The sequence below is a fragment of the Cetorhinus maximus genome, chromosome 16 (genome assembly GCF_964194155.1).
Source record: "Cetorhinus maximus chromosome 16, sCetMax3.hap1.1, whole genome shotgun sequence".
Taxonomy (NCBI): domain Eukaryota; kingdom Metazoa; phylum Chordata; class Chondrichthyes; order Lamniformes; family Cetorhinidae; genus Cetorhinus; species Cetorhinus maximus.
The window spans coordinates 13,301,896-13,327,304 of record NC_135894.1 but is presented as its reverse complement, the minus strand read 5'-3'; the positions used below and the strand labels follow the sequence as shown (position 1 = coordinate 13,327,304).

At 44.3% G+C, this 25,409-nt stretch overlaps 1 protein-coding gene across 3 annotated transcripts in view; it reads right to left on the bottom strand.

Annotated features, from left to right (window-relative positions):
* The window catches only part of nhsa (Nance-Horan syndrome a (congenital cataracts and dental anomalies)), a 467,161-nt gene that overhangs the window by 179,458 nt on the left and 262,294 nt on the right, over positions 1-25,409 (bottom strand). Inside the window, exon 1 of one of the 3 annotated variants that reach the window (XM_078559374.1) lies at positions 3,326-3,663. The exons of the other annotated variants lie outside the window; for them this stretch is intronic. The gene's annotated coding sequence lies outside the window, so the exon portion shown is untranslated. Of the gene's footprint in view, positions 1-3,325; positions 3,664-25,409 lie in introns of those variants that run through there. 3 annotated transcript variants of the gene reach the window in all.

Below are 25,409 nucleotides of genomic sequence, written 5' to 3'. Positions count from 1 at the left end.
CCAGCTTGGGTTCTTCCCAACAATTTTCTGTGAATATTGATGAAGAAATAAAAAGGCAAACCTGCACCTCCTGTGAACCTCTGAACGGTAAGAGCGGAGTGACTGGGTCAGTGAGCTGTGATCTTAGTAATTACCCTTTTATCACTGGATATCACACAAGAGTTCCAAATGGGCTCACTGGCATACACCCATGTCCTTTTAAAAAGGGTGGGAAAATATTGCTCTGTCAGGCTAAACTATAAATCAAATTTATTTGAAAGCATTAAGATTACACAAAAGCAAAATTAATAAAGCAAAACCATGTTAGACTTACAAATTATTTTTTTATTTTAAAACCAAACTCATCAGAATCTGAATTCCATTTCAGCATTTTTAAATGGAGTTCTTTAATGATCTTTTATATTGGTATAGGCCTCAATTTTAGAAATAGTTCTATCTCACCACCATAACTCTGGCACGTGGCTGAACTGAGTGAAATAAAAATTAGTAGCTTGCACAGAACTTATTGGCAAGAGAATCCTTTCATGACACAGACATTGAGGTATTAATTAGTTTCCTCCCAGGATATCGCCCTCATGGATCAGCCATTTACAGGTAAAAATCATGTCCTCTTTTGTAGTAGCAATTTGCATATATACAGCACCTCATAGCAAGGGGAATAAACAATACTATTAACATATCCTTGACTCCTCTCTGCGAATTTAGCTGAGCTATTGATCGCACTAATTAACACCCCCGCTGGAAGTGGCTTGTAAATTCTGTACCTCCGGTCCATGGTGGCAGACAATCTGTCTCTTGATGCAGAACTCAATACACGCAAGGGGAAAGCATCCAGCATCTTTGGCCGACTCATGAAACGTCCATGGAATAACATCAAACTGACTCTTAGGGTCAAGATGCTGGTTTATGGGGCCTGTGCTCTCAGTGCCTTGTTATATGGCTGTGAAGCATGGCTGACTTACAGTATCAAAGGAATGAAGCTCAACAACTTTCATCCTCGCTGTTTGCGGTACTTTCTGGGCATCTCATGGAAGGGCAAAATCACGAATGTGGGCAGTCCTCTCAATGGCAAAGCTCCCAGCTGTGTTGGCACTCATCAAGCAGAGGCTGCTTCGCTGACTCAGGCACCTTCTCAGGATGGAAGAGGGCAGCATCCCTGAGGACGCTCTGTATGGTGAGGCAGCCGGAGCCAGAAGGCCAATAGGATGCCTAAAGCTCCACTTCAAAGATACTTACAAGTGTGACATGAGGGCCCTAAACATCACTTCTTGCACCTGGGAGACATTAACTGACAACAGAGGAAAATGGAGACTTCGCCTGTGGAGCCAGTGTGCACCAGCACGACAATCAGTGGCTACAGCGGCTTGGCAACAGGCGCCAAGACCAAAAACAAAAACCCACAAGCCCACCTGATAACCACTTCACATGCGGCATGTGTGGCAGAACCTGCTTCTCACCAATTGGTCTCTTCAACCATCAGCAAAAGTGTACCATGTGAAGCTAACCCATTGCCCAAAGGATTCGATTTGCTGCACCATCCATCATTCTATGCAGATGGAAGGATGTTGACAATTGTCCTACATAACATGAGCTGTCCACAGACAATACTGCATACTTACTTAACCCTTAGAGGCCAAGGTCAAGGTGACCCCCTTCTGAACGGTGCTGAATGTTACAGTTACACTTCTAAATATCTCAGCCTAAAAACCTCATATCAACAATACTGCACTTTCTAATATAAAACAGCGCAAAAAGCTGCATCTGTTATAGTTTCTGCATCTCATAATGCGGCACTTTAGTGCTTCAATGTCACCCACCACCTCACTATCCTTCCAAAAGGAAATGACTGCTCTCTGATGGTTTAGTAGGTAAATGCACTACGTAGGGTAGGTCTCTGACCTGGTTCATTTCATACCTCTAATGCTGAGGTAGTTATTTCAATCATTGGCAACAATTGGGCTGTTACAATTGACCTCGTTTTTCCACACTAGGGACGGGAGAGAGGAATCAGCCACTGTTCCTCTTTTTAACCATTACACCATTGGCCCCCAACTGGAAAGTACACGTCTGTGGATATAAGTATGAGAACATGTCAGGCAAGAAGACGTTTGGACTTACGATGCCCTATACGGTCAAACAGCCCATCAATTCTCATTGTGTCGGCTCACATATGAAAAATAACATGTGGCCAGTGTAGCTTGGGAGAAAAATGGTGACTATGGACCTATGGTTTCCAGAATTCTCCGCCACCGGGGTCATAGCTGGGTCAGCTGTTGACTTAATGATAGAGGTTGATTGCCATCATGAATCAACAGCTCCATTATCATTGTACTAGGATGGCACACGGTGAACTGGATGGATCTTGGTCTTTCCTCATTCAGCAATTCTTATCATGCGAATAGTCATTTGTACAAAGTCCCCCGAGACAGCCAGCCCCTTGGAATTAAGAGCGTTGTTGGGAGAGGGAATGGGGCAGGGTTGGGTGTGAAGAAATAATTAGCCTTTAATTCAATTCGGAGCATTACCATTGCCGACACGCCCACCCCCTCCCCCTCCCCTTTCTGCATTGTGGCTCAGTCTTTTCTCAGCCTGATTTAAGGAAGTTTCTTACCAAATTGAAAGCAAGTAGCATTGGTGCCAGTGCAGGGACAGCGCAGATTGAACACAAGTGAGGAACCAAAAATGTGTCAAAATGGAAAAGCAGAAAACAAGTCTGCTCACTTGCACAGCTTGCTTTTATTGTGGCCTTGTTGCTGAATGCGCATAATTGAACTCCCAGCTTCAGGCTTTAATTGTTTGCTTCTATTTCCCCCACAGACAGCTAAATAATCCCTTATAATCCCTCGTAAAGAAAATTATTGGAACCACGAACAAGAGAAATTGCTGGTTTCATGTGAAAATGCAAATTTAAGATGCACTCACAGATGAAAGCTCTATGCTATAACATTGTATGAAAAATGCAAAAATTACAGATTGCTAAACGAGGCTGGTGTTAAAACATGCATCTAAAATCAAAACTCAGGAGGGACAGTCCACACAAAAGCTATGGAGAGAGTCAATGGCTTTACATCTTGAGAACAATGCACTATAAAACTGTTCCCCAACATCGATCTTTTTTTAAATTGCTATTTCAGTTGCATGTTGATGCAGAAACCGAAAGATTTTTAACATAGTCTTTCCCTGCCCTGTCTTTGAACATCAGGCATTTCACCACAGAATACATGCATTTTCCGGCAAGGTTAGCTCATAGCAATTCAGCCCTGCACCAAATAACATGCAAGGATGATTCAAACACGACAGGATCGGCACGCTCTGAGGCACTTACACAGTTAAAAGTAGCTTCAGTGAAGTTTCCTCAGTCTGCTCGGAAAAGTGCTTGAAGCGTATAGTGGACATCTGCCTTCCTCCGCACACAGCATCCCATGGCCCTGGCCGGATGTGCTGCTGCAATGGAGAAGGATGCCTTAGCACCACAGTTGCTCCTCTCCTCCAGCAACAGCTTGCAATTTAGTCACACTGGTGATGTTGAAAAGCTATTCATGCTGAAGGGTGAAGGGCAGAGTGAAAAAAGTGCTGGGGGTAAAAGATGACATGCATGTCGACCATATCCAGGGCCACCCCTTTTCAGCTCGTGGGATGGTTCAGTCCATTTTGCTTGCTTTTCTCTCTCCTCCTAATCCCATTACAGCCAAGTGGCAGGGCACGTTCCCGTGCAGCGGCAGTAATCACTCGGCTGCTGCACGCAATGGCAAACGGGGGGTGCTTCACCAGACAAACTGAGCCTCTCTTACCTACGTTCTGCCTGAGAAGACGAGCCCTTCTGGAGAAAGCCTCCATGCTCACACACACACACACACACACACAGCTCATTCAGTCAGCAGCAGGCACGCCGTTCATTTGAGCTAAAGCTGATACATTGGAACTGTCGAGACAAAACAAGGATTCAAGCAGAGCGGGAGCTTTTTTGATTCATTGGGGCCAGACCACACAAACACAAAGCTCAAGGAGCGAGTCTGAAAAGGATCAGAACCCACCCACCCCCTATTCTATTTGACCTAAAAAGAATCCCTTACATCCACTGCATGCCAGCAGATCATCAATATACACGATCAATGCCTTTACAGTGATGTAAGTTTGACTGTTCACTCAGCCCTATATCCACAATGATAAGCCTTTTAATGCTTCAGCACCACAGGCCATCTTACTGTTCATGTCCACACCAGTTAGCCTGGCCACTAGACAGAACTGCATCAGACTGTGACTGTGTACACCAGCACCAAACATCACGAGTCCCATTATCCAGTGTTCTCAGCTTCTACTTAAAAAGCTTAATTGGAGCAAACACCAGAGCCAAAGAGTAGCCTACCCTGACCCAACTAAGCTCTGTTGCACTCTGGCATTCCCTACTGTGCTATTGTCCAATATTTTTTTGTTCATTCTTGGGATGTGGCTGTCACTGGCTAGGCCAGCATTTGGTGCCCATCCCTAATTACCCTTCAGAAGGTGATAGTAAGCCGCATTCTTGAACTGCTGCAGTGCATCCAGTGCAAGTAGAGCCACAGTGTTATTAGGGAGGGAGTTCCAAGTTTTTGACCCAGCGACAGTGAAGGAATGGTGATATATTTTCAAGTCAGGATGGTGAGTGACTTGGAGGGGAACTTGCAGATGGTGGTTTTCCCATGTGTCTGTTGCCCTTGTCCTTCTAGGTGGTAGATGTCATGGGTTTGGAAGGTGCTGTCAAAGGAGCAATGGTGAGTTGCTGTTGCGCAGCTTATAGATGGCACAAGTGGCTGCCACTGTGTACCAGTGGTGGAGGGGGTGCATTTTTAAGGTGATGCATGGGGTGCCAATCAAGCGGGCTGCCTCGTCCTGGATGGTGTCGAGCTTCTTGAGTGTTGCTGGAGCTGCACTCATCCAGGCAAGTGGGGAGTATTCCATCACACTCCTGACTTGTGCCTTGTAGATAGTGGACAGGCTTTGGGGAGTCAGTTACTTGCCGTTGAATTCCCAGCCTCTGACCTGCTCTTGTAGCCACAATATTTATATGGCTGGTCCAGTTAAGATTCTGGTCAATGGTAACTCCCAGGATGTTGATGGTATTTGATGCTAATTTACTGGATCTAGATTTCTGCGATTGCATCACCTTGGCAACTGGCACGGCGATGCGTTCTCTGTTTTCACAACCTTTTACGTTTTTCTAGGCAGAGACTCCTGTTGCGCCGCTTAGGAAGTCCCGTTTCCATGGATGGTCATGCGGGCATAGGGTAAACCAGTAAATTGCCTTCCTGACCTCCATGGCATAACTTCCAGGCTCAGGTGGCCTTGTGTGGGGAGCTGCCCAGTGTGAGGGCAGCCATCTTTATTTTGATTTCTCCAGCTGGCCAGAGTTCTCCCTGTACACCCAGATTAATTTTTTAAAATGGGAGGCTAAGCATGGCCTTTTCCAAGGGTCAGGATGCAAATGGGATGTTGGCGGCAGTGACCATCCATGGCTTCCCCAAGATGGCTCCCAAGTTGGCCACCCTTTCATCATCAATCATAACCCTCTTTATAGCTACAACCACAGAATTTGCTGTTGCTCTGGAGCCTCAGCGCAGTTATGTATGAAAGAACTTGCTCCTTTGGTGAGTTTGGGGTGTACCAAAGTGCTTCACATCCAGTGAAGTACATTTAAAGTATAGTCACTGTTGTAATGGAGGAAACACGGCAGCCAAATAGCACATCGTTACCTCTCACAAACAGCAATGAGATAGTGACATCCTGGGTCAGTACAAGCAGGATTAAGACCTGAGCCAAAAGGACTTCACACCTTATTCATCTGCCCAGCAACTGATTCCCTGTGCACAGGGTAGACAATAACCCTATCCTGTAAGATTATTTTCAGCCACTATGGAGATGCTGTCAAGGGGAACATTCCAAATGAAGTTCCAGCTATGCAGGAAGACTGTGACTGGTTACAATGCAAGGGTGTCAGCTCTCCCTGAAGTCCCAGCATTATCCCTAGGTTTTCCAAATTGCCTTGCATGTCAAACCAGTCCCTGATGGGAAACTACACACATCTGGCATCTATGAGTGAAAACACAGATCTTCTCCTGACCTAGGAAGGACTTGATGGAAAATGTTCCACAGACACACATGAACCAACTTGCTGTGTGTGCCTTGATGGGATAGTTGGATTGGACCAGCAGGTGAAAACAAGTGGTATGTCCCTGAGACATGGGCCTTTTAAACAGCCTGCCTCAGCGCCTGCAGCCTCTGTGGTTCCCTCTGCACTGTTTCCCAGGGCAGCAGGCCCTACTTCCATTAACACCCGCGCCTTCCCGCAACACACCCTCTTCCCCAGAATGCAGAATCCAAATACCTGGGGCACTTTCTCCCGAGTCGGGTTTGTGGAGTCGGGAATTTTCCTGACTTGAGAGTGAAAATTCAGCCCATCCTTCCCCACCATGATGTGCCAGGAAAGGCTTTAGTCAGTTTTATAGAATGACATAGAATTTACAGCACAGAAACAGGCCATTCTGCCCAACTGGTCTCTATCGGTGTTTTTTTCTTCACATAAGTGTCCTCCCACCCTACATCATCTCACCCTATCAGCACAGCTTTCTATTCCTTTCTCACTCATGTACTCATCTAGCTTCCTCTTCAATGCATCAATGGTGTTTGCTGCAACAACAAAGTATGGTAGTGAGTTCCACAATCTAACCACTCCCTGGGCAAAGAAGTTTCTCTTGAGTCTCTTACTGGATTTATTAGTGATTATCTTATATTTAGGAGCTTTAATTTTTAACTTCCCCATGAGTGGAAACAGCTTTACTACGTCTATCACATTAAACACCTTCACAATTTTCAGGACCTCTATCAGGTCACCTCTCAGCCTTCTCTTTTCTAGAGAAAGGAGCCCAGCTTGTTCAGTCTTTGTTGACGGTTATAACTTTTCATCTCTGATTTCACTCTTTTAAATTTTTTTGCACCTTCACTAATACCTTTGTATCCCTTTTGTAATGTTGTGACCAGAATTATGCAAAGCACTCTTAATTGCAGCAAATTAATTTGTTAAAAGCAAAATACTGCGGATGCTGGAAATCTGAAACAAAAACAAAAATTGCTGGAAATCTCAGCAGGCCTGACAGTATCTGTGGAGAGGAAGACAGAGTTAACGTTTCGAGTCCGTATGACTCTTCATCAGAACTCAATTATGTTAGTCAGCCAATTCATAAACTATTATAAATTGGATCCAATGTAGCTTATAGCCTTAGGCTAAATGTAGCATGTAACTCAAGATCCCACACTGTCTAAAGTCGTCGGGAACATGCCCTTAGCTTCCTTGTTTTCCAGATGTGAAGTTCCAAATCAGTTTGAAACTTTAAAAAAAAATCTATCAATATTCGGAAGGCTTTTGATAAAGTTCCACACAGGAGGTTAGTGAGCAAAATTGGAGCACTTGGGATTGGGGGGTAATATACTGCCTTGCATTGAGAATTGGCTAATGGACAGAAAACAGAGAGTAGGAATAAACAGGTCATTCTTGGGTTGGCAGACTGTGACTAGTGGGGCACCGTAACAATCAGTGTTTGGGCCCAGCAATTTACAATCTATATCAATGATTTGGATGTGGGAACCAAGTTCGCTGATGACACAAAACTAGGTGGGAATGTGAGTTGTGAGGAGGATGCAGAGAGACTTCAAGGGGATTTAAGCAGGCTAAGGGAGAGGGCAAGAACATGGCAGATGGAATATAATGTAGAAAGATGTACAGTTACAGAAATGCAGAGTATTTCTTAAATGGTGAGAGATTGAGAAGTGTTGATATCCAATGGGGTCTGGGTGTGCTTGTTTATAAGTCACTGAAAGTACACATGCATGTGCAGCAAGCAATTGGGAAGACAAAGTGATCCTTGCAATGCTGGAATTGTCCTATGCGGAGACTGGGCCTATGTTCTCTAGAGTTTAGAAGAATGAGAGATGATCTGATTGAAACATACAAAACTCTTACAGGGCTCGATAGGGTAGATGCAGGAAGGATGTTTCCCCTGACTGAGGGGGCTAGAACCAGGGAACACAGTTTCAGAATAAGAGCTTGGCCATTCTGACTGAGATGAGGAGGAATTTCTTCACTCAGAGGGTGGTGAGTCTTTGGAATTCTCTACCTCAGAGGACTGTGGAGGCTCAGTCATTGAGTATGTTTGAGACAGGGATCGATAGGTTTCTAGATATTAAAGATATCGAGGGAAATGGGGATAGTACAGGAAAATGGCATTAAGGTAGAAGGTCAGTCATGATCTAGTTGAATTGCGGAGCAAGCTCGAGGGGCCAAATGACCTGATACTGTTCCTATTTCCATGTTCCTATTTTGAATGTGCATCAAAGACTACTAGCAGCACACAGTACAAGAATGAACAGATATACTTAAGGCTGCACTAGCCCTTTTTACAACTATCCACGTTTCAATTTCAGGTCAATTTCATTACATATATTAAATGTAAATTCGAGCTGCTAGCCACCTCTGTGCATCCCAATGACATTGTGAATAGACTATTGCAACAAATCTGCTCTAAGTTATTACCTGTGAGAAAGACCTCTGCAACCCACTCATGAATTAAATGCTGGTGGGTTATACAGGTCTTCTCACTTGTGGAGCTAACTGGATACCTGCTTGCTCCTTATTCATGTTGTGGCTAAGAAAAAGGAAATGCATTGTGTTAAATCCTGGAATTTAGAGAGGTACTGAGTCTCATTTAAATTCATCAAATACTAAGATAGCAAATTATCGTCCACAATTTAAAAAAATTCATTCATGGAATGTGGGCTTCGCAGGCTGGGTCAGCATTTATTGCCCATTCCTAGTTGCCCTTGAGAAGGTGGTGGTGAGCTGCCTTCTTGAACTGCTGCAGCCCATGTGGTGCAGGTACAACCACAGTGCTGTTAGGGAGGGAGTTCCAGGATTTTGACACAGTGACAGTGAAGGAACAGCAATATATTTCCAAGTCAGGATGGTGAGTGACTTGGAGGGGAACTTCCAGGTGGTGGTGTTCCCATTTATCTGCAGCCCTTTTCCTTCTAGATGGTAGTGGTCATGGGTTTGGAAGGTGCTGTCTAAGGAGCCTTGGTGAATTCCTGCAGTGCATCTTGTAGGTGGTACACACTGCTGCCACTGTGCATCAGTGGTGTAGGGAGTGAATGTTTGTGGATGTGGTGCCAATCAAGCGGGGCTGCTTTGTCCTGGACGGTGTCCAGCTTCTTGTATGTTGTGGGAGCTGCAGTCATCCAGGCAAGTGGGGAGTATTTCATCTCACTCCTGGCTTGTGCCTTCCAGATTGTGGACAAGCTTTGGGGAGTCAGGAGGTGAGTTACTTGTCGCAGGATTCCTAGCCTCTGACCTGCTTTTGTAGCCACAGTATTTATATGGCTAGTCCAGTTCAGTTTCTGGTCAATGGCATCCCCCAGGATGTTGATAGTGGGGTTTCAGTGATGGTAATGGCACTAGCTCCCAGATGTTAGTAAGGAGGACTTTGCAGGGCCGATAGGGCTGAACTTGCTGTTGCTGTTTCTGGTGTCTAAGTTGATACCGGGTGGTCCGTCCGATTTTATTCCTTTTTTGTGACTTTGTAGTGGTTTGATACAGCTGAGTGGTTTGCTAGGCCATTTCAGAGGGTATTTAAGAGTTAACCACGTTGCTGTGGATCTGGAGTCACATGTAGGCCAGACCAGGTAAGGATGGCAGATTTCCTTCCCTAAAGGGCATTAGTGAACCAGATGGGTTTTTACAACAATTGACAACGGTTTCATGGTCATCATTAGACTTTTAATTCCAGATTTTTATTGAATTCAAATTCCACCATCTGCTGTGGTGGGATTTAAACCCGTGTCCCTAGAACATTGCCCTGGGTCTCTGGATTACCAGTCCAGCGACAATACCACTATGCCATCACCTCCCCGTTGCAAAGCAAAAGATGGTTTGATAAAATTTCCTGAACAAGAGAACCATGTCTGACTGACACACACCATTATTAATGCACCAATCAGCCAGAGTCTTGTCACAAGGAGAAGACTGCAATCTGCCATATGTGGCTGGCTGCTCAATGCTGCTCCACCATCAGCTCCCTGAAAATGGCATCTCGACCTTAACGTTAATTCTCATGAGTTTCATGAAGGTGTTGTTTTCGTACATTAATTGCCCATTAAATTTGCAATAGAAAGTTAAGTCTAGTAACTAGCAGTGTAAGCACCTTTTTAATGATATGACAATTATTAATGACTGCCAATCAATCTGTCATGCCCAGAAAATGAACAATTAAATGGGAGGAGTCTCATTCCTTCAGGTTGTGAATTGTTTTTTAAAAAGGAGATTTCAAAAATATCAAATTTTGCATTTTAAATCATTTTTCTTACTTTTCCTGTCTATTTTTCGCTACCTCAATCCAATCTTTCTTTCATATTTTTTCTCTTTTTGACACTGAATTCACCCGCATACTTTCTTTGCTCAATTCTCAATCCTTAAATGTCCTTGGTTAAGCAGATACAGGCTGGGATTTTCTGTGTCGGATGTGTTCGGTGGTGTGAGTGGACAAGATGGTGAGAAGGCCAAAAATCGGCTTCACGACGCCATGAAACCGGTTTACAATCGTCCGCTCACCTGCCGATGGCAAGCCGCATTCCCCGCCAAGAATCCCTTTGTAATACATCAACATGTCATCCATCTAGCCCGCTGGATTCATTTGCCTCCCCACCCCCCCTGCTGAATCGTCTGCCCACGTCGACAGGAAAACACGCCAACACGTTTCACAACAGCACATAAGTGACGTGCACCCGGCAGGCTGCACTTTGCTCAGGACTTCAAGCTTTGTTTGCCTACCTTGCTTCGGGCAGCGCTCGCAGTCATCAGCGCCCGGCTTCACAGACAGCGCCACATCAGTTTTCGGGGGCTCACGGGTAGATCTCTACCTACCAGAACAGCCATATATGCTTTTCAATGGCTGCAGGGCAAGTCTTGCTTGGGGAAGGGGGAGAACTGGCCTCAGGCAAGGGAAGAGGCTGCAGGGTGAGGGCTGTACTGGGGAAGGAGGGTATCCCAGGGTGGGGATCTGTGCAAGTGGTGAGGGCTGAGGAGGCAGTCTCCAGAGGAGATGAGGCCAGATGGACATGTGAGGGTGTCTGTGTGAGAACGGGCGGTGATGTCCCTTGAGCTGGCAGTGAGTGAGATGCCAGTGAATGTGTGATGGGCTTGAGTGTGTGAGTTTAGAGTGATGAGATGGTTGCCTTACCCTGGCTGCATGGATGAGAGCATTCACCCTCTATCTGCATTAGGTGGCCAACCTCTTCTGTACAGCATTGGCACTGCCTGGATTGGTAATGCCGCTTCCCGTCCTGCTGCCAGAGAGGGGATAGAGAACATCACAGCCAACCTCCACATCCAAATAGCGTCCAAATGGCATCCCAGTGACATGTCATTAAATCTGGGGGCTGCAGTCCTTTTTGCTCTTCATGGGTATCTTCCCACAGTCATCGAGCGCTGGAAGCACTGAGATATGTGAAAATGGCTGGACTTTAAATATGGCGCTCGGCGTGATGAAGCGGCAAGGTGATGGCGCCACACCACGGGCAAATGCCCGCCATAGAAACGGCGTGTTTCCTGGGAATGCATAAGTAATGCAGTGGGTTTGGGACGATCCGGCGTGAAAATCCACCATTGCGGCCGATGGGTAAAATGTAATTTTAACCGCCTGCTACCGCACTTAGTGCACTTCTGGGACGATTACGCCCCAAGTGTCCATCCTATTGTTCATGAAAGTCCCAGGTGCCCTGTTGCCCTCACTGCATGCACCATTGACACTTTGCTACGTAAGGGCCTAAAAAGCCTTTGTCGGAAAGAGTCTAAATAACCTGGAAAGCAATGAGATGCTCTGCTCTGGAAAAGAACTGTCCGATGGGTGATGTCATTTGCCTCCAACTTCATTACAGGTAAAATAATCCCTGCTTTCCCCCTCCCGTGTATTTCAGATAACAATGGGGTTGAGTTGTCTTTTGAAATCGGTCAATGTAGATCAGCCTGATGTTCAATTCAAAACTGACCTGTATTATTTGTCTGAGGATTTGGCTAAAATCAGGTGAAAGATTCCTCGCTGTCAGGAAGGCAGCCATTGGTGAAGTTATATCCCAGAAAGCAGTTTAACAGCACACACATGACTTATTCATTCCACACAGACACAGCTTCCTTATCTCACTGATGCAAGACTGAAGAATCTTTACAACTCAGATCTCTGGGGAAGATGGGAAGAGGGACATTCATCCATGGTTTAACCATGTTAAAAGGATGGTGTTTGCCCAGGCAGCTGCTTCCGTTTTGACAGGATCTGAAAAGGAAAAAAAATCGCTACGGCATGTTGCTCACTGCTTTTGAGTTAGCCTTGCATTGCCTCTTTCTTTCTGAAGCAAGAGTCCTGGCCAATTCTCTTATCCATAATTCATAATCCATAACTCAGGAGTTGTGAGTCCAATTGTAACACTCCCATCAGTGCCTTGGCTCAGATCAACTTACTCAACAATAGACAGGGAAGGAGTCTCACACCATCCTACAGATCACTACTGAATGTATATTATATTAGTGCACCTGGCCTTTGATATTTTTATGACAAAACCAAGTTCTCAGGTAAATGGGTCACTATTCTTGTGACAAATTGTGTGGTTAACTATAGTAATTATGTTACTACATAATTAGTACATGTGATCTGTAGTAACCAATAGGAGAGCAACACGGGCTACCTCAGCAGTCAGTGTAAAGATAGGGTTGGAGTTGAAAACACACGTGTAGCTGAGTATATTGTAAATAAACTTAAAGTTTCCACCCAAGAGGTGTCTGCAGATCAACTCCTATCATTAATACTACAACTCGGCCACCCTACAACAATAACTAAATGGGCTTCTTTGTTTCCTGCTGTCAGCCAGGATAAATGTACTTATTATTCAGATGTCAACCCAAAGAGTGAGTGTTACCATGCCAGCTGACCATGTCGGAGCAGCACAGACTAATTCTGAACTTGGTGTTGCTTTCCTCCAGTATTGTGCAGCTACATTAACACACCTTTCAACATTTATACCATCTAAATGGCCTGTTGCGTGTGCAGGATTGCGACTACATGTGCATTGTTACTGCCTGCCATTTGCTCTCTGCTTTCAGTGATGTCACATTGCCAGAAATACAGGTTTCAAAAGTACACGTTCCCACAATTTCACTAAATTACAATGAAAAATGGAGCTTAGCTCTATTTTTTTCCAATAGCACCAAATATAGAACAATGTGCAAAACTTCATTAGTACTGAACGTGTATATAAGCTGAACTGGTTGAGAACAAAGCTAAGAACCAATTTCAGAAGTGTTGCAGAACTTCCTCCTGTGGGAAACTACAGGTTTTTATGTGAAAGATTATGAAAAGTTCATATCATTATGAATCATGTCCAATAGGTGTTAGAAATAAGATTGTCGACTTTGGTTGAAAATACTCCTGGAGGCAACATCAAATGACCTCCTGCTTCCAACCACCCTCCACCTCCACACCCTCCCTTGGTCACCCAATATGTCCATCCTCACAATATCCCACCTTCTCCTGCCAACTGTAAAACAGATTCTTCGTTACCCAATTGGATGTTTCTTGACTGTCAATCAAATAGCCTTTTTCTCCCCATCCAATACTTTTATAACCAGTAAACAAAAGTGTTCAAAGAATTTTCTTTTTAAACAAATGTTTATTCCACATATGACTTGTCTCCTGAGGATTGCTCCTTGCAGTATCCTGGAGTTTACACTTTAATTCCTGGGGACTTCAGGACAATCCTGGAGGGTTAGCAACTCGAATTAGAAACAGAATTTGCTAATTATTGTAGTAGTGGGGTCTGTTACCTACAGGGTTAATGTGGGACCGAGTACAGTACTGCCCACACAGTGTTGTAAGAAGGCACATGACTCAGGGCCAGCGCTAGCCAAGAGACGGTCAGAGATGTATCAAGATGTGGATGGAGTCAGCTCCATCCCTGTACCCTCTACTGTATCTATGTATATATTTATGAGTTGTTAATAAAGACTTGCTGCTAATATACTCAGGATTACGAAGCCTACTTCATGGTGTCCAGAGCAGGATTCTTCAATTATGAGTATACACATGATGTGTTATATCATATGAGAAGTCACAGCGTTTAGTAAAAGGGGGTGAGGTATAGCAGATATGACAGGGCTGCTCTCCTTGGTATAATTATTCAGGCGCAGTATCCAACAACTGTTTCCAATATTTGTTCAGAGATCACATGATATTTGTTTCCAGATCATTAAAGGGACCTGCAGTGAGTATGCATGCTGCTACTCATCATCGATCATTTCAGGACTGTGATGTACATGATCAGTTGAAAAGTGTTCACATAAATGACAGAAACCATCTTTGTTATCTCTGTACAAATCTCTAGTGGGCTAGTGAGTAATGAAGTTGCATCTGGGCTTTTTTTCTCATGTTGATGTGAAGTGGCCTTCACACAAGTTCCTTCGCAGGTTTAATGGGGAGCTCATGTGAATTTTCTAAAGGGGTTACCAGGTATGTGAAGGCATAAATTAGACACAAGTTATGAGGTTGATTTTAAGGCCATTTGTCACCAGAATCAGGTCAAGATGAATTTCAAACTTGCACAATAGATCTCCACAAATTTCAGTTGGATTTTCTTTCAGTCTAATGCAGTTGTTTTCCATACAGCAAGGACCCACAATGAGATAATGACCAGATCTTCTATTTTAGCAATATTTGAGGGATCAGTGTTGGCCAAGACACCAGGAGAACTCCCTTGCCCTTCTTCAAGCAGGGCCATGGAATCTTTTATATCCACGTAAGAGGGCAAACAGCATCTCAATTTAACATCTCACCCAAAAGGAAGCACCTTCAATTGTGTACAGCTCTCAGTAATGCACAGAAGTGTCAGCCTAAATCATACACTCACATCTCTGGAGTGGAGCTCGATCCTTCAGGGACAAGAATGCTACCAATAGAGCCATGGCTAACATCTAAGCAGGATAGGAGAAACAGCAACAGACTTAATAAAGTGATCATGTTCTCCAACATGTAGAACAACATAAGAGATTCACTGTGTGTGTGTGTGTGTTTTTCAGTGAATTCGAGATAGCTAAATAAAAACAGCCAAATTTCCAGTCTTGTTATTTATGACATCCTCTTTGAAGTTTTTGCTTGGGTTATGTGCTTGAGCTCCACAATTCATGCTACACTCACTTGTATTTTGCTACTCAAAAAGTCAGGAAGATATAATTCTCTTAATGTTATTGGAATTTATTGCAAAATGTTATCTGTGTGTGTGTTTGTGTGTGTGTGTGTGTGTGTGTGTTTGTGCGCGTGTGTGTGTGTTTGTGTGTGTGTGAGACTTAATTGGATTAAAGGCAGCTGCTCTGAAGACTTTGATATGTTAAAAGATAAGCTAGGTTTGAAATGTTAAGTCGGTAACACAGGTGTCAAGGGAACATTTGCATTTTTAAATAAACCAGACTAGATTGTTTTCAAAGGAGGGGGTGAAATGTGTCACCTAGCCAGGTGAAGTGTAGAAACAGTGTGTTTATTTTTCCCAAAGATTACTAGTAAAACTTAGTTATTTATTATGAAAAAGGTAAAGTCCAGAGACATAGTGATACAATGTGCATTCAAACAGAAAATATGTATAAAGGAGCAAAGGCTGTGTGTAAGGGTAGGCATTTTAAGATCTAGCAAGTGTGAAAAGCCTTCAGCATCTACTCCTTAAGCTGCTGTCTATAAACAACTGAAGTTAAGGAAGCTCACTTTAAATTGGATTGTCAGGGTGTCATGGGTAGAATTTTCCTCCCATTGTGCGGGGGTGGGTGTGGGCGGTCACGGACCTGATCGGCACCCCCAATTGGATCCACGCGCCATTTTACGTGGGCAGGCTAATTAAGGCCCGCCCAGCATGACGTGCACCCAGAAGCGCTGTGCGCTCCTTGTGTGGGTGTGGATGGGGGGGTGGTTGCCTGAGTCGGGGAGTGTGCTCTTTCCCACATGCGCGCAAAAGAGCACAGAAATCTCCCTGAGGCACAGAGGCGCCTCAGGGAGATAAGTTTTAAAAGGTTAATAAAGTGGAGAAATAATTTTTATGACATGTCCCTCATGTGAAACTGCCACATGAGCCGGGACATGTGCATTAATTTTAATAAAAATTTGTGTGAAAATTTAAAATCATTCATGAAACCTCATCCCGCCCATGGATGAGGTTCCATGAAAAATGTGAAGGCCGCCTGGGCTCTTTGCCTGCCCCCCCCGCCAACCTTAAGGTTGGACGGGCAGGTCCTTTAACAAGTTCAGTTACTTTTTAAATGGACTCAATTGGCCATTGACAGGTCGGCGGACACACAGCTGATTCGGCTGCGCCCCCATTAACCTGAAAATTGCAATGTCGCTGGGTGACCTCAGGAGTTCCGCCCAACGTCATCCCGTGTCATTTTACCCGAGGGCAAGCGGGCCCTGCCCCCAGCTCACTGACCTCAATATCCTGCCCTTTTGTGTCTTACTGTTACCTTAATGAAAGTGTAACTGGGAGTCAGATTAAGTAGGGGATTTAGAAGTTATTATAGTAGCAATTAGTATACATATGTATGTGCTTAAAAATCATTTTTCTTGTTAATAAATGTTAAATCTAGCTTTGTATAAACCGATAAGCCTGGGTAATCTTATTACTACTGAATTCAAGGCACGCATCTCGAAATTTGTACAATTTGAAAAACAAGTTGTGACAGTTGTTTCCAGTTTCCCTTTGGGATTTGAACAACTCAGCATTTACCATTGACTGTGTCATAACAAGAAAACAAACTTGATATGACTTTAGCACCAGTTTTGCCCTCTCCTCTTTTCTCCCCATCTCACCCTAAAGTACAAACTTACATTGAAATGTAGTTCCACAGATCTTGGCTATCCACTGGTACCTCACCTAAGTAGCTGTTCTTCCTGTGTGACCCTAGGCAGTGAGTGTCACTGGGCTATTCACAAATAGGCAGTTCCAGCAGGAGTCACTAAACAGTGATTGGAAGTGCACACTCTGAATGCTCCCTGCCTGGCTGTGGGCAGAGAAAAATTTTACAGTTTTCACCTCTGCTTGGAGTTGGTGTCAGATAAAACAGAGACCAAGAGCCGAACTTGGCATCTTGAATAAGGAACACAAACTCAAACCAGCTACAAATGACCAATCGAAGACAATGCAAAGAATGAAAACTGCTTGACAAACACAAAAGAGGTGAATTTCCACAGCTGTTCTCCCACTTTACTGTTACAACTACAGCAGAAGAGTCTCAAAGACCCAGAAAATTGCCATTTCTGCCCTTTTTCCCAGATTAGAGTGGGTGGGCCCCTCCTGAAGGTCAACAACAACTTGTATTAATATCGCACTTTTAATGTAGTAAACTGGCCCCAAGTACTTCACAAACAACATTTGTCGTCCAGTCATATAAAGAGGTATTCGGGCAGAAGAAAGAGGCAGATTCTAAGGCGGTGGCTTAAAGAAGGAAAGAGAGACAGAGAAAGAGAGAGAGAGAGAGAGGGAAAGAGAGAGTGATGAAGAGGTTTAGAGATGGAATTCCAAAACTTAGGACTTAGGTAGCTGAAGGCCCAGCGGGTAAGCGATTAAAATCAGGGATACTCAAGAGGCCAGAATTGAAGGAGTACAGATATCTAGGAGGGACGTAGGGCTTGAGGAGATTATGGGGGTAGGGAGAGGTAAGACCATGGAGGGATTTGAAAACCTTTAAAATCAAGCCCTTGCTTAATTGGGAACCAATGCAGGTCAGCGAGCATGAGGGAGCATAAGGGCGAAAGGGGATTGGTATGAGTTAAGACACGGGCAGCAGAATTTTGAATGACAGAGTAGAATGTGGTAGACCAGCCAGGAGTGCATTGGAATATTCAAGTCTATAGACAACTAAGGCTGAGCTGAGGCAGGAGTGGAGTTGGGTAATGTTATGTAGCTGGAAATAAGCAGTCTTAGTGATTATGCGAATATGTGGTGAGAAGCTCACCTCAGGGTCAGCTTTGACACCCAGGGTTGCAAACAGGTTGTTTCAGCCTCAGTCAGTTGCCAGGGAGAGGGATGGAGTTGGTGGCTAAGGAAAGGAGGTTGTGGCAGTTCAGTTGGAAGGAATTTCTGCGCATCCTGTACTACAGGAGTTACCAGATTGTGGGTTGCGAGCTCCAACGGGGCTGCACAGGTCACATTTGGGGTCATGAGTGGCCCCTCTCTGAGGCAACAATGGCGACTGTGGAGAGGAGACTGCCCTGTTTGGAAACTTCGGTGGGACAGCCCTGGACCCACTGGATCGATGCTGCCAAACTGTACATGGTGGACAATGAGCCAAAAGCGTGCATGAACATCAGAAATCACTTTTAGTGGCGGGCCTTGGATGGTTGTGCACTGACTTGATGCAGTTAGAGGCAGGCAAGTGTAACTTGGTCAATGACTGAGTGTGGGAAAAACCAGGAGGTCATGCGGCTGAGTGAGAAGCTGAGGGAGAAACTTTCCTGCTTCTGCTCCTGTTGTACAGGCTTCTCGCCCCAGGCTGACAACTCTGCTTCACAGACACAGGCAACTAGGCCAAAAGTGGGGGTGAAGAGGAGAGGGGTTGGTGAGTGTTCGTGTGTGTGTAGACAGAAGTGAATTGGGAAGAGAGGCTGATGAGTGAGTGAGTTGAGGGAGGGGGGTTGGGAAAAGAGGTTGCTGAGTGAGTGAGCGATGGAGGAGGGGGTTTGGGAAGAGGAGCTGCTGATTAAGTGAGCAAGGGAGAAGGGGGTTTGGGATAAGATGCTGTTGTGTGTTGGGGGGTGGAGCAGTGTTGTGAAGAGGGTCTGCTGAGCGAGTGAGGGAGGAGGGGGTTGGGAAGAGGAGCTCGTGCGTGTGTGTGTGTGTGTGTGTGTGTGGTAAGGGAAAGGGGTTGATTACAGGGGACCAGGGAACAGGCTATTTTACACCTGGTAAATAGAAATGAGACAGGGTTAATTAATGACCCCATAGTAAAGGATCCTCTAGGTAAAAGTGATCACATTGTGATAGAATTTCACATTCAGTCTGAGCGTGAGAAATATCAGTCTGAAACTAGTCTCTTAAACTTATATAAAGGCAAATGCAGGGGAATGAAGATAGAGTTAGCTAAAATGGAACAGGAAAATAGGTTAAAAGGTAAGTGAGTGGCAAAAATTTGGAAGATGGAGTATAATGTGGGAAAATGTAAGGTTGTTCACTTTGGCAGGAAGACTAGAAAGGTAAAATATTATTTAAATGGGGAGAGAATACAGAATTATGCAGTACAGAGAGATCTAGGTGTCTCTGTACATTAATCACAGAAAGTCAGCATGTAGTTACAGCAAGTAATTAGGAAGGCAAATGAAATGTTGGCCTTTATTGTAAGGGGGATGGTATATAAAAGTAGGGAAGTCTTGCTACAACTGTACAGACCATTGGTGAGTCTGTATCTGGAGTACTGTGTACACTTCTGGTCTCCTTACTTAAGGAGGGATATACTTGCATTGGAAGTAGTTCAAAGAAGGTTCATTAGGCTGATTCCTGGGATGAAGGGGTTTGCCTTATGAGCATTTGGGCTGAAACTCATTCGAGTTTAGAAGAATGAGAGGTGATTTTATTGAAACATGTAAGATTCTGAGGGGCTAAACAGGATAGATGCTGAGAGGATGTTTTGTCTTGTGGGGCAATCTAGACTAGGGGGCAGAGTTTCAAAATAAGGGGTCTCCCATTTAAAACAGAGATGAGGAGGAATTTCTTCTCTCAGAGAGTCATTAATCTTTGGAATTCTCTTCCACAGAAAGCAGAGGAGTTGGGTCATTCAATATTCAAGACTGAGGTAGACAGATGTTTGATTGACAATGTAGCCAAGAGGTACGGGGTGAGGCAGGAAAGTGGAGTTAAGGTCACAATCAGATCAGCACGATCTTATTGAGTGGCAGAGCAAGCTCAATGAACTGGATGGCCCACTCCCGCTTCTAATTTTTATGATCTTATAATGTGTAAGTGGGGATGTGGGGGAGAGGGGCTTCAATGAATCTTTTGTCACCAGCCAATGTAGGTTGAAACCTACATGAGTACATAAAATAACATTTTTCCAAAGTACTGTAAAAACCCAGATTTTCAAATTTATACGCTGCATTATATATGCTGATCTATAAATACACAAATTTTAAGATGGTGGGGACCCCTTCATGGTGGGGATGGGGCCGTAAAATGTAGCGAGTGATTCTGAACTCCATTGACTTCGGTGGGAACGTAAAATCCTGCTGGTGTAAAAGTCCGCCCTAAGAATTATATACTGAATGTTACTATGCTGCTTTGTTTTGGATGGTGTCTGGAGTCACATTAATTTTCAAGTGTTAAAATGGGCTCACATTGGAAAAAAGCTTGGGAAGCACTGTGGTACTAGATGTCAGACAAGCAGTCTTACAATTTAGAGACAGTGAGGGTCTGGGGGAGGTGGAGTGAGAGAGATGGTGAGATAGATTCACTAGCTGAATCTCAGGGTCCAACAATATTCCACTCTTGTGATGTCTCCAGAACATGGTTCATGCTCTCCCTTAGACCTCTCTGTGAACTGTAATATTACCCAATATATAACTCACAGAAAAACACCTGGCATCCTCTCTGCACATTTGTGGAGCATCACTTTGGATTAAACCCCAAGATTAATTGGCAATTTTGAAGAGTCCTGAACTGTCTTTTTAAGGATGAAATAGAGGGAAAGAAGGCTCTATGAGGCCCTCGCAACATAAAATAGTATTTGGTGTTCATTATGTTGCAACACACATTTATAAAACCTAAGAAACTTGCAGGAAGGGGAGTTTTAGAACAGTATGTGGAGGTTTCTCCACTGCAACTCTGCACATAAAATATTCAGACTACAAAACCTATAAATTTAAAATGATGATGTGAAATCATGATGTAAATTCTTCAGGTCTGACCTACTTTTCACTGCACCTGGAATAGGGAAGGAATGTTCTTACTAACCAGGATCCACCTGGCTGAACTAGCTTGAATCTCACTGCCATATCTTATTGTCTAAAACTGCTTAAAGTGATGTTTCACTGTGCTTTTTTTTGCACATTACACAAGGCATTGATCTTTATTCAGCAGCAGAGACTGAGCCTTCCTTGCAGCCTTTTCCCAGCGTTCTCTCAACAGTAATAATGACTAGGCCTGGAATTGCCACAAGCTTCCTCCGTCATGACAATTCTGTTTCTCATGTAACACAATCGTCCTACATTCCCACCCTTTCCAGTTTCGCCACGTTTGTACATGTCTTAGATTTTGCGATTCCCGTTACACAGGGGTGATCTCTCGGATGGTGATACCAAACATTTTTGCTGGTTTATTTTTACTGTAACAGCGCAGGGCAACATGAAGCCTACGCGTGAGTTTTGAGAAGATTTGTTGATAAGGCCTGCTCCCAAATTCCTGAGTTTTGTGCCTTTCAGTCCCAGCTGCCTCTGACTGCATGTACCCTGTTGTTATGCAGTCTAATAATATACAATAATGCCAATATTGCTAAAGCTACCACTTTGTTATTTTCACCTGGAAGAATGAAGCAGATCAAGCAAAGATCAAGGCTTGTGCCATTAAAATGTTAGCAAAAGATTCAAATTTCTGTATTTTATTTAGCTAAACTCCAGCCGTGTTACATGTTCTCTCCTCCTTTCATGATGTCAATGATCCCTACCAGTGGAAGGTTCCATGGGCGCTAGCTTCCTGATACCTCATTCAATGATCATTTTCCTACTTTACCCTCCCAGTTCCGAGGCTGGTCCACTGTCACTGCCTTCCGGTGGAGCTTCCAATGCATTGCATATGGTTTTCCAGCTAAAACTGAATTCCCAATAGGTGTTCTTGACTTGTGAAACTCACTGGTGGGAGGGTGAAGTCAGAAAAATAACCCCTAATTTCGAGCCTATAAACTGAATGTTGGAAGGCTGTTTGGCCATGAGGGTATCACAGTCGAACCTAATACTGTCCTCACATAAAGGATTTCATTATGCAACCCTACAAGATCTTTCCTTTCCCAAACACTGGGAGCATTGGAGAAAAGAAAGATTTGCAATGCTTTAGTATTTCTCAACCTCAAAGCATCCCAAAGTGCTGCACAGCCAATGAAATACTTTTGAAGTGTAGTTTCTGTTGTAACGCAGCCAAACCATGCACAGCAAGGTTCCTCAAACAGCAAAGCAAGTGACCAAATCTGTCTTTCACTGGTGTTGATTGAGGGATAAATATTGGCCAGGACACCAGGTGAACTCCCCTTCTCTTCTTTGAATAGTGCAATGGGATCTTTTGCACTCACTTGAGAAGGCAGATTGTGAGTTCTTAAACACCAGTCCGACTGAGACTAGTTCTCTCAGCATGGGTCAAGGATCAAATTGGGGACATTGCTGGTCTGTATGGCTGAGGAGTTCATTGAGCAGTGACAACGTAACAGAACTATCGACAGTATATTTTTGGAGTGCAACTTAAGGCAATACAAACAAACTTAAGCACGATCTTCAGGATCGCGAGTATGTTAGATTATGGAGAAAAGCGGCTTCCCTTCTCTTGGAAGGTTTGAAACTGACACCGTCTGCAAAAGAACAATAAATTCTCTCAGCTCCCTTCCGCCCCTTGGCCTGAGTTCTAGACATGAAAAAATACTTCTTTGTAAACCTTTCCAGCATTCATTTCAAAGCCGATTAGAGTCACTTTTTTTCTTCCTTTTTTTTTCAAAAAAAAAACAACACACAAAGGGCCACGGTTCCTCATTATCAGTCGAAAAAATATTTATTCCGGCCTTTCTTCAGCTGGTGGGTTTAAAAAGGGAAGCTCCTCTCATACAGCAGCCTTCACATTGGAGGAGCAGGAGAAGCTTTGCTCAGTAATCACTGGATTAGGACTTTACACGATTGGATTCACAGGCTGGAGTCCTACAGAGGGCTTTTGTTTGAACTGAAACGGACTTCTCCAGCGACCCCTTCCCTACACACATATTCTATCCATTACTCAGATCATTAACTGAATTGTCATATACTTTGAACCTGAGAAGGCACCTCAAGGTCATCCCAAAATCAAAGGCATGTTTCCTCAATATTCTCCTCCAAGCTCTTAAAGATATTAGGCAACAATTCTGGCAATGTGACTCCCCTCTGCTGACTTCACCTCACCCTGACCCTGTCCCAGATTCCAGAGTGATTAAATAATGCAAACCTTTGGTCACAACCAGAGCATCACATCAGAGGCGCCCACTTCACGGGTTGGGTTACCAACTGTGGCCCGATGTATTCTTGGAGGTTTGACCACATGACCCTCAACTCCAACCTCCCAGTCCCCATCAACAGCTTCTTTACACCAATTCCAATATTTCTACAATTAATAATTAAATGTTCAAAAAATGTTTTAAAATCAATAAATACCCATCTGAGCTTTCTCCAGGGCTACTCACAGCCATGCCCAGGAGATTAATCTTTCTTTCCTGGAGAGTCCAGGACAATCCTGGAGAGTTGGCAACACTGCCCACATGGACAGCAGAATTTGAAATGGTTGCCAGTGAAACAGGAAAAGCTATTTTAATTATTTTTTTTCCAGTACGGTCTCTGCCCCAATGGAATCGATCCCCATTCACAATTTGTCTTATTGACTGCCGAACCTACTTTAGGCCCACATCAAGATTTGCCCCTACCCTCAGCTGACCAATGTCCCAGTGGGCCTAGTCAGGGCACTTCTGGCTAGGAGCCATGACAATGCCCTCAGTAGAAGGCCCAAAGTGTTGGCACGATAGGCAGGCAGAAGAAGAGCATATCTTCCCTGGAGAGCAAAATTGGAGCCTTTCCCGACATCGCTGTTGTTACCCTATTTCTGGCTCTTGTTGGAATATAGCTTGACAATGTTAGCAATTTTCTCCTGTACTCTCTATAGTGCTCCCAGTGGGGAGCTTTGCTGCAAGGGAACACACATCAGAGAATCAGTGCTCCAGTAGTGTCAACCCTGAAGATTGAGTCTTCCCACTGGGAGCATGGACTATACCCTTGTATGTAAGATCCAGCAGTTAATTAAGCACGGGAATGTTCTCCTCTGGATATCTGTACTTTCTAGTTAGGGACTCACTGGTAAGAAACCAGGGGCTGGAGCTGTAAATGGCATTTTCCCATCCCTAGCCCAAGCAGGACAACGCTGCCCTGAATTTAGCACTACCTTGGCTGAGATCAGTGAACTCTGTCTTGGCCACGAGGGAAAGGGGAGGCATTTTTTTTCCTCGTAACACGGTCCAGCAAACGTGACACACAATGACATGTCAGAATTGGGTTTTAATGTAGAAACGTTAGTCTGAGCCAAAGCCTTGTAGCCATCTCTGAGACAGATGGCAGGGTTGATTCTTGAGAGAATACTGTGTTGAATGAGCCCCAGCTCACTTGGATTATCTTTTCTTAGTTTAGACAGATGCACAATTTCTGGCTAATGGACTTTAAAGTTTCAAAAGCAGATCTAGTATTTGTTTTGCGGTTGGAGCAATGTCACCACTAGAGGCCTCCGATGATCCATGGTACCCAGGAGTCAAGGCCAGGAGCAGGGCACAGAAGGACTTTACACTTTAATCCTTGGGAAGTTTGCCTATGTTTTAAGACACTATATAAATGCAAGTTGTTGCTGTTTCAGGGAAAACAGGTTGCTTTTCCAACAGTTACATGGTGCTGCTAAATATTTAAATCAATTTGCTGCTCCGATTTGGATTTGCTTCAAAAGCTTGGATTACAGAAACCTGAGCCCTGAAAACCTATGGGCCTTCTGAGGCCCTCCAGCCAAATTTGGCCAGGAACTCCCCAAACTCTTTGAATTTCTTTTAGGTGTGGAATATCTGCCTGCCTGAAACATGGTGCCCCGCGATCAAGGGGGTGCACAGTGGCTGGAGAGTACGGACTCCCGGGCCAGGCGTTCCCTTAGCCCCAGCCTGGGAGCAGCGGGGCAGCCACACCAATGGAGGAAGACAGGCATACTTACCTTGTGGACAGCAGTCATGGATCCCATCTATGCGGGAGTTTGGAGGGGGGGGTGGTCAGGGCTGCATCTGGGCCTAGAACACAGGCCACCTTCACCCCAAAAAGAATTCAAGCAGCTATTGCATCTGATTGGTTGTAGACCCCTTAAAATTTTAATTTATGGTTGGGATTGTCATTGGCCTCCATTGGGAAAGGGCACCAGTAAATGGCGGAATTGGGGGCAGGTACCAGTGAAAGGTGGGAGGGAGCCTGAGTTGCATCCATTTTTGGCCAACACACGTTTTAAATGAGTGAACCATCCACTTACCCTGGGGACTTCAGATTTAAAAGTATATTATTGTCTGCCATTTTTATTTG